The sequence below is a fragment of the Corvus brachyrhynchos genome, unplaced genomic scaffold (genome assembly GCF_000691975.1).
Source record: "Corvus brachyrhynchos isolate BGI_N302 unplaced genomic scaffold, ASM69197v1 scaffold523, whole genome shotgun sequence".
NCBI classification, from domain to species: Eukaryota; Metazoa; Chordata; class Aves; order Passeriformes; family Corvidae; genus Corvus; species Corvus brachyrhynchos.
The window spans coordinates 2,833,684-2,842,971 of record NW_008237265.1 but is presented as its reverse complement, the minus strand read 5'-3'; positions in this window follow the sequence as shown (position 1 = coordinate 2,842,971).

Sequence of the window (9,288 nt, the reverse complement as noted above, 5' to 3'; positions counted from 1 at the left end):
GCGGCGGGGGGGCCCCCCCGTGCTGCCCCGCCCGGGCGGGGAGCCACCAGCGCCCCTGCCGGCTGTGAGCGGAACTGCACCCGAGGGGAAAGGGCCTGCGGCTGAGAGAGGGCTGTCACTGGGTTTGTGGTTCTGTTTGTTTGCCTTGTTATACATATATACACTAGTAAAGAACTGTTATTCTTTGTCCCATATGTTTGCCTGAAAGCCCCGTAATTTCAAAGTTATAGTAGTTCAGAGAGAAGGGGGTCATATTTTTTCCATTCCAAGGGAAGTTCCCGCCTTCCTTGGCAAGCACCTGTCTTTCAAACAAAGACAACTTTTGAATGAGAGAGAGAGCAACAGACTGACTTTCAAGGTCAGCATAATGAAACCAAAGAAAACACTTCAAACAAGATACAAAATATGCACCTCAGCCATCACCCAGCCATGCTAGTAAATAATTCACTGACCACAAAGATGTGTCTGACAAAAGCAATAAACCAAATTACTAACTTTTTCATTACTATTTATTGACTCCTTGGCATATAACATAATATGCCACATTAAGAAACTACTTTATGTTAATGAATTTAGAAAAAAGCAAAACTCAGTAAATGTGAAAGAAAGGGTCCCATTGACAACAAGGTGTACGCAGCAATTACAGGGCACAACAGAGGCGACGTGTGGTGGGTTAACCCTGGCTGGATGTCAGGTGACCAACAAGTCACTCCATTATTCTCCCTCTCAGCTGGACACAGCAAGTAAAAGATCTTGACCAGCTCATGGTCAAGATAAGGGCAGGGAGACATCCCTCACTGGTTACCAGCACAGGCAAAGCAGACTCAACACAGGGAAATCAGATGAATTTTTACCAATCAAATCAGAGTAGGATAGTAAGAAAAAAACCTGAATCTTAAAGCACCTTCCCCCACCCCTTTCTTCTTCTTGGGCTCAAATTCACTCCCAATTTCTCCCTGTCCTCCCCCTGAGCAGCACAGTGGGACTGTGGGGAATGAAGGCTGTGGTCAGTTAATCACTCACCTCTGCCACTCCTTCCCTGTCACACTCTTCCCCTTGCTCCAGCATGGGGTTCCTCCCATGGGAGACTGTTCTCCATGAACTTCTCCAATGTGGGTCTTTCCCATGGGCTGCAGTTCTTTATGAACTGCTCCAGTGCAGGTCCCTTCCCCAGGGCTGGTCCTTCAGGAACAGGCTGTTCCAGTGTGAGTGACCCACAGGGTCACAAGTCCTGCCGGCAAACTTGCTCCAGCCTGAGCTAATCTCTCCACAGATACAAGTCATTCCAGGAACCTACTCCACTGCAGTCTCTCCATACGCCCACAGCTTTTCTCTGCCATCCCGCTGCTCTGGTGTGGGCTCCTCCATGGGCTGCAGGTGGATCTCTGCATCCCCATGCCCTCCATGGGCTGCAGGACAAAGATGCCTCACCCTGGTCTCCACCACAGGCTGCAAAGGAATCTCAGATCTGTTGCTAGGAGCAGCTCCTGTCCCTCCTTCTCCACCAAACTTGGTGTCTGCAGAGCTGTTCCTCTCACATAGTCTCACTCCTCTTTTCTCTGACCATAATTGCTGTTGTGCAGCAGTTTTTCCCTCCTTCTTAAATACTTTATTCCTGAGGTGCTGCTACTGTCACTGACAGGCTCAGCCTTGGCAGGTGTCAGAGACTGAAATGTTATAATTTATGGCTTAAACATCTTCATGAAGGACTTTTGCCTATTATAGCAAAACCATATAAAAGCTGCAGAGAAGACTACCAGGCCCTGACTAAGGCCCTGGACTGCTCATTGATGGAGATAAGATAAAGTAACTCAAGTCTGGGCTTGGGGAGAAGAGTACATTCACAGAGGGATCAAACTTAGCACCTTTGGGGTGGAGACCACAGCCCCAGGGCTATCAGCTGCCAGGCTTGCACAGACCCTCACATCAAAGGGTGGAGGGAGGAGGAGAGGTTTTGGGTGTGTAGTGAAAAAGCCACTGGTGAGAGGCAGTTAACACCCATCCTCCACTCTGCAGAAGAGCTCAGCTGTGGGGCCCCTTCACCCCAGGAAAAGCCGCATGCACATGAAGCACAGCAGAGGGAATGTCATGGCCCATCAAAGGCCCCCCCAAATGGGTCCCCAGACTTTGCACCAGGGCACGACATGTGATGCAACACATCCACAGTGTTGCAAGGCACAGTGTCAAACTTGCCCTCGCCAGGGGAGGCACGTGGGCCTTCCCACCTGGCCCAAACTACAGAATCCACTGGACTCTATACTTTCCAGCAGCAGGTGGCAGGAGACCCTCACCACCAAGAAGACCAGGTGGAGGGGAGTCATGAGATGTCGTTGGGACCCTTGGAAGGGTGATATGTTTCTACTTAACCCCTGTCACTCTCTCCCTGTTCCCCCACCCACGCACACATTTTTTTCTATCTCTTCTCTTCTCTTCTCTTCTCTTCTCTTCTCTTCTCTTCTCTTCTCTTCTCTTCTCTTCCCTTCTCTTCCCTTCTCTTCCCTTCTCTTCCCTTCCCTTCCCTTCCCTTCCCTTCTCTCTTCTCTTCTCTTCTCTTCTCTTCTCTTCTCTTCTCTTCTCTTCTCTTCTCTTCTCTTCTCTTCTCTTCTCTTCTCTTCTCTTCTCTTCTCTTCTCTTCTCTTCTCTTCTCTTCTCTTCTCTTCTCTTCTCTTCTCTTCTCTTCTCTTCTCTTCTCTTCTCTTCTCTTCTCTTCTCTTCTCTTCTCTTCTCTTCTCTTCTCTTCTCTTCTCTTCTCTTCTCTTCTCTTCTCTTCTCTTCTCTTCTCTTCTCTTCTCTTCTCTTCTCTTCTCTTCTCTTCTCTTCTCTTCTCTTCTCTTCTCTTCTCTTCTCTTCTCTTCTCTTCTCTTCTCTTCTCTTCTCTTCTCTTCTCCGCTTCTCTGCCACTGCTCCAGCTTTTTCGCTACACGGTAACCCCACACCCCCTGACTGCCGGGACACCCTGCAGCTCCTGCTACAGCTGTGGAGTTTCTGATACATTTCATTTGCTCATCCCTGCCATCCCAGCCACCGCTCCAAGGTTCCTGCTGCAGCCCATTGTCACCACCCAGCCCGCCCGCCATTACCACGCGAGGGAGACACAACTGAACTCGCGCCACAGCGCCCCCTGCAGCCGCGGGGGAACCACCGCACTGGCCCTGCCCGGCCGGGAGCCACCAGCGCCCCTGCCGGCTGTGAGCGGAACTGCACCCGAGGGGAAAGGGCCTGCGGCTGAGAGAGGGCTGTCACTGGGTTTGTGGTTCTGTTTTCTTTTTTCTTTTCTCTTCTCTTTCTCTTTGCCTCTTTTACTATTAAACAAAATATATCAATTTTTTTGGCACCAACATCTAACCTCATTTGGTTTTGATCATGTTTTTTGGGTATATTTCAAACCTTTCTGGGTTTGATCTGTTTTATTCACAGAGGCTTAGTTTCTTTTGGTCTTCCGTGTTAATTCGGAACGTAACAGCAGGTCTGTCCTGGAGCCACCTGGCCTTGGCTTTGTCAGACGGGGGGGAAGCTTCTAGCAGCTGCTCACAGAAGCTGTCCCTGTAGCTCACCTACTACCAAGACCTGGCTATGCAAACTCAATACAAATACAAAATATAAGAGCTTCCAGGCAGATGCCTTCAAGGTAGATGCCTACTTACGGCAGTGGTGACTTGCTGCCCGTGTGGAAAGAAGAGTAGGGAAGAGGAAAGGGAGGGCAGTCTGCCTTCAGCTGCTCCTCCCATTTCTGGCATAGGAGAGGGAGGCAGTAGATGTCATGTGCTAATTCATCTTTGTCCTCCCTCCCTAGTTTGACCAGATTAGGGCTTTTAGCACAAACAAAATGGAAGTGGGGGCAGACAGAGCAGAACCAAATGTCCATGCACATTCAAATTCCTCATCATGATGTGAAGAAATAAAAGTATTACCAAAAACTCGGTAAAATAAAAAACTCTTTAACACCAATGTAGCATTAAGAAGCAGGCATTCTTTATTTGGCCGGATGCACGGGGGCATAGCTGCTCCTAAAGCCATGCATCCTGAGTACAGGAAAGTTTGTCTTTGTATACGGTATTTTGCATACATATTCATTGATTGTCCCGGACTAAACATACATACAATAAGCATTTCCCTGAAACCATTAACATATTCCTCCTTCCCTTCACACACGCATTCTTCTGTCCTGGGGGTCTCTCTGGTGGTCTCTGGTGGTTGTGGACCCCAAAGTTCCAGTTGTCATGATCCAGTTATTAAAGTTCTTAGAAAGGTCTCTGCCCAAATTAAGGTGCAAATGAGACCACATGACAATTTCAATACTATGGGTTTTATTTGATAGTAAATATGAGAGAGACAGAAAAGAGAGAGGAAAGAAGAAAAAGAAATAGAAAATAGATGGGGGGGACAAAAAGAGAGTGACAGAGACGGAATAAGGAAAATATCACCAGTCCATGGATCCCAATGATGTTCCGTTGATTCTCTCCAGCTGGTCTTCTTGGTGGTGAAGGTCCCCCCAAAAAGCACAGAATCCAATGGGTTAATATACGCTCAGGCTAGGTAGGAAAACCCAGGTACCTCCCTGGGGCGGGGGAGTTTGCCATTGTCTCTTACAACAGACTCTGGGTTTGTTGCATCACAAGCAAGGGTTCAGGAATGACTCTGGGGGGCACTTTGGGGGGTGATCGCCTCCCCCCCCCTCGCCTGCCTCTCATGTGAATGTCCTGTGGATGTGGCCTGTGGGGCTGGGGGTTCCACAGCTGGGCCAGTTTGTGTTAGGGAGGATGGGTGTTCACTGCCTTTGACCAGAGGTTACACCTGAAACCTCCTTCCCTCCTTGTTTCAGGGGGAGTAAACCTGGTTTCTGTGGGCTGTGGTCTCCCCCACCCCAAATTCAGCCAGGGAAGAATCTCTGCTGCGCTTGGCTTTCTTGTGGATGCATTCCTCTCCCTCAGCCTTGTTTCTTTTTCCCTAGGTGTTGCAGCGGGGATTTCTGCAACATGTATTGACAGCGAGGCCCATGGAAAGAAGCAGGGATCAATTCTTGATAGATGTTTTAGAGATCTTTATTCTCCAGCCGCATGGCCGGCGTCCTGCCGAAGAGCTGCTAATCACGGGACCAGCTGGGGCCTTCCCCATGCAGGGGAACACAAAACAACCAGTGGGGAATGGGATGCACCAGGGAGTAGGGAAACCCTGTGCCTCTACCCCAGAGTCCCCTCCCCCTGGACCCCACGGCAGGGGGTAGGAACCCCAACAATTCACCTTTTTGTTTTAACTAAAAGAGGTTTAAAATTGAACATTGAAAACAACTGGACAAACATAAGATAACAAGAACAGTTTCAAAAGAAAACAAGCCACCCTCCTGAGTCTCTAAATGTCCAAACAGATTTTTTCTCTGGAGCATCTTAGGGTTGGCAGAAGGGAGACAGGACTCTCTGAGCATGCTTTGTGGGGAAACTGAGGCAGGAGAAGGTTTCTTCTATTTGTACCTGTTGGAACTCTAAACAACAGTAGTTAATTTCTTCCCTCCCCTTTTTCATCCCCCCCTCGGTATCGGAGAGGAGTTGTGGGGAAAGGGAATTGTATAGGGAAGCCATGGGGAGAAAAACAGATTAGGAATAAATTGGGGATGGGGTAAACTTAGGAAAGGGTTCATATTGGGTATAGGGTAAAAGGGGAAAGTAGGCTGGAGGTAGGGAAGTGGCTGGGATGGATATTGTTTATAATTTTGTGCATAACGGCTGCCTTTGACTGGAATACCCCCAGGCCCTGTTACGTGGGCCACCAGTGGGCCTTTTCTTCCTTGCACTATGTCAAATTGTACAACTTCTCAATCTCCTGCACTGTGGAGGTATTTTTCAGGGTTATTCCTTTTAATGGCAGTTCTATGGATGAATAAATCTTCCCCTGTATCATCTCGTGTTATAAATCCATAGTTGTTTTTGACATTGTACCATTTCACAATTCCTGTGATTTTCATTGCTAGAACTTCTCCTATTACGTGCTTCTTTGTGTGTCGTGGCTGCTGTCCCTCCCCAGCCACTGCCTCGCTGACTCCAATGTCTCGGTCTGGCCCCTGCATTGCTGCTGCTCCGCGCCCTCTGAGCGGCGCTGCTTCAGCTCGGCGCTGTGCTGCACGGCTTCTCATGTCACTGTGGAACCTGCTGCTTCTTGCTCTACAAGGCTCTCCGAGCCGTGTGCTTGGAGCGGGTTTCCACACTGACCCCCGGTTCTTGGCTGCTTGTGGGGGTTGCCTCTCTGCTGCACGTGGCCCACGGCACCCATGGCGCCTGCAGCGTCACTCCCTCGCGGTTGCGTGGCTGGGGACCCTGAGACAGGGATGGGGTCCACGATAAGGTGCGCGCTCCCAAGGGGGCCGGGTACATCCAGCGCAGGCACCTCCACTGGCACCGGCAGGGGAGATCCCGCAGCTGCAGTCACGCGCCCCTGGGATGGCTGCCGCGTGCTTTCAGACATGTGATGACAGTCATCTTCCGCCACAGAGGTAATGGGACCATGCAAATGCTCCTGAAGAGCTTCACTGATTACAAAAGATGCAAGGATAAGTTCTATCACTAGTCCATGTTCTGATTGAGCCTTTATCTCACCCAAGATCTCAAACCAAAAATTCCAGTTACCAATTCCAGGAGGATCAATATCAAAAAGTAAGTCTCGAGAAATATAAAAGAAATTTTTGAAAAGCCAGTCAAAAAATTGTTCTAGATCTCCCAGAGCAAGTTTCCTGTTTTGCTGTGCTAGGATTTCTTTAACTTCCAGATACATTTCCTTCTGTGGCATAGAAAGCCACATTTCCCATGATTCCTCCATAGTCCAGAGAGAACAGCCAAACTAAGGCGAGAAGAGAGAGATACAGAGTGGTTTTTACTCATGAATTTTTGGGGATCTTCAGAATTTTGGTTATTTCACAGGCGCTGTCTCCAAGGGATCGTCATGCCCACGTTCTCCGCCATTGTTGCAGCAGGGATATCTGCAACATGTATAGACAGCGAGGCCCATGGAAAGAAATAGGGACTGATTCTTGATAGATGTTTTAGAGATCTTTATTCTCCAGCTGCATGGCCGGCGTTCTGCCCAAGAACTGCTAATCTTGGGACCAGCCCGTCCCGTGCAGGGGAACACAAAACAACCAATGGGGAACGGGATTCACCAGGGAGTAGGGAAACCCCGTGCCTCTACCCCACGGTCCCCTCCCCCTGGACCCCACAGCAGGGGATAGGAACCCCAACACCTAGGCTGGAATAACTGAAAAATAGCATTATCTAGGCGGCATAACTTACAGTCCAAAGTTCTAGTCAGGCATCTTCAGGAAGGTTTCTTTTGTTGTAGCTTCTTATACAGTTTTTGTTATAATGGGCAAAACTCCTTTATATCAATGTTTGAGGCATGAACTCTTTCAGTTTCTGACACCAGTTGACCTGAATGAGTTGGCAGAACACTGGCTGGTGAACTTCCAGTTCTCCTTCTTACACAATGGGCATTGTGCGATTTCCATAGGCCAGTAGTTTTGGAGAACAAGCATTGTGTTAGTTCACCAGACAATTTATCATCTGGTAACATCCCCTCCTTTGAGGCTTGTGAAGCTTTTGTTCTTTTCAAGCCTTCATAAGCCTCACCTGGTTTTTTTTTAGTAATATCATATACATTTTTAAGGCAGGTAGCATAATCACAATTATTACTATGATTACGATTATACTTTGCAAAAGTGAGGCCAACCAACCAGTCAGAGAAAATCCAAATTCTTTAAATATTTAATTTAACTAGTTACTTTCTAATCCTGTCCTATTTGATCATTCAGCTTAGCAGTCACATTTGGAATATGCACACAACAAGCGTTGTTTAAATACAAGTAGCCACATACTCCACAGTCATGTAACAGTAATAGGTCTAAAGCTAATCTGTTTTTTAAGGCCCCACATGTGTTCCAAATTTTTGTCAAATTGTTGACTAAAGTTCCCCATGGAACTAGATTTTCTGCAGAAGTTGGTGCTGGCAAACAAACTCATTATAGAAGTTATATTCTTTAATCTTTCAAAATCTTGCACTAACTTCAAGACTACAATACCTTTCCTAGAAATTAAGAATACAGGTTCTATTATTACTATAAATATGCAATTAATTATAATTTTCATCTAGATCCAATAAATAATATTCCTCTAGAAAATTACATCCTTTACTTAAAACGATAGGATTTATATATATACTTAAAAACTCCATGGTGTTAGTCAGCCTTGTTTCTGCTTTTATGTGTTGCTGGTTTTACCCACTTGTGATGAACTCAGGTTCCTCAATTCCTTCCACCTTGAGTACAATGTACATTACATGGGGACTTGATACCATCATCCCTTTCCCTTCTCCTGGATTGGTCCAAAATTCTAGGTTTTGGTGCACATGGTATCTTTTGGTTGTAAAGGATGTACATGTAAGTCTAATGCCAATGATTTGTTAATAACAATGTACTTTTTAAAACTTAATTAATTTTAGTACTATTATATAAATTTCAGCAAAAGTTTGAGGCTTCCTTTGCCTTGTGGGTGTGACATTGGAAGGTTTCTGGCTATTCAGAAAAGTACCAGAATACCAAAATGTACTAGCCTGCCATTCTGCCTGGGCAGTTCTGTAAAATCAATTTGCTAATAATTACCTGGTGAATTCTTCTGTTTTACTAGTCCTGGAGGTGGCCTTCTTCCTCCCTTGAGATTATTTTGAAAAACAAATTATTTATTTTTCAATAACTGATCTATTAATTTCTGTTATTTTTATGCTTACCATATTCCTTTGTAAACTAGTTACCATATTCTCTATTTCTTAATGTGTTTCCTTATGTTTTAATTTTATTATCTTATATATTAATTTGGAGGTACAATTATCTGCCCACATGAGCTTACCAATCACCTGCTGGGATTTTCTGTAGTTTCCAATGATGGGGCTAACTGCCTGTCCTGATTCGGTTTCTGTTCTAGGACATTCAACTTTTTATTAGGTGTTAGTGCAAGGATACTTTTTTCAGCAACCTCTTCGTTTTGTCAGCTGACTGATTCCTTGTATTAACTGGGGAGTCTCCAAACTGATGGGCTTTACAAGGGCATCATAGCCACCTTTTTCAGTTTTTGCACACTTTGTAGCAGATGACTAATTTCTTCTTTGTACTTCATAGGAGACCTCTGTGCCGGTAACAATCCTCTTTCCTTCCACATCGTTTCGTTGGTGTCTACTTTTTTTCCTTCAATGATTTCTAGCACTCGGTGTGAGGTCATTCATGCTGCTTTTTGTGCTGATGTCTGTACTAAT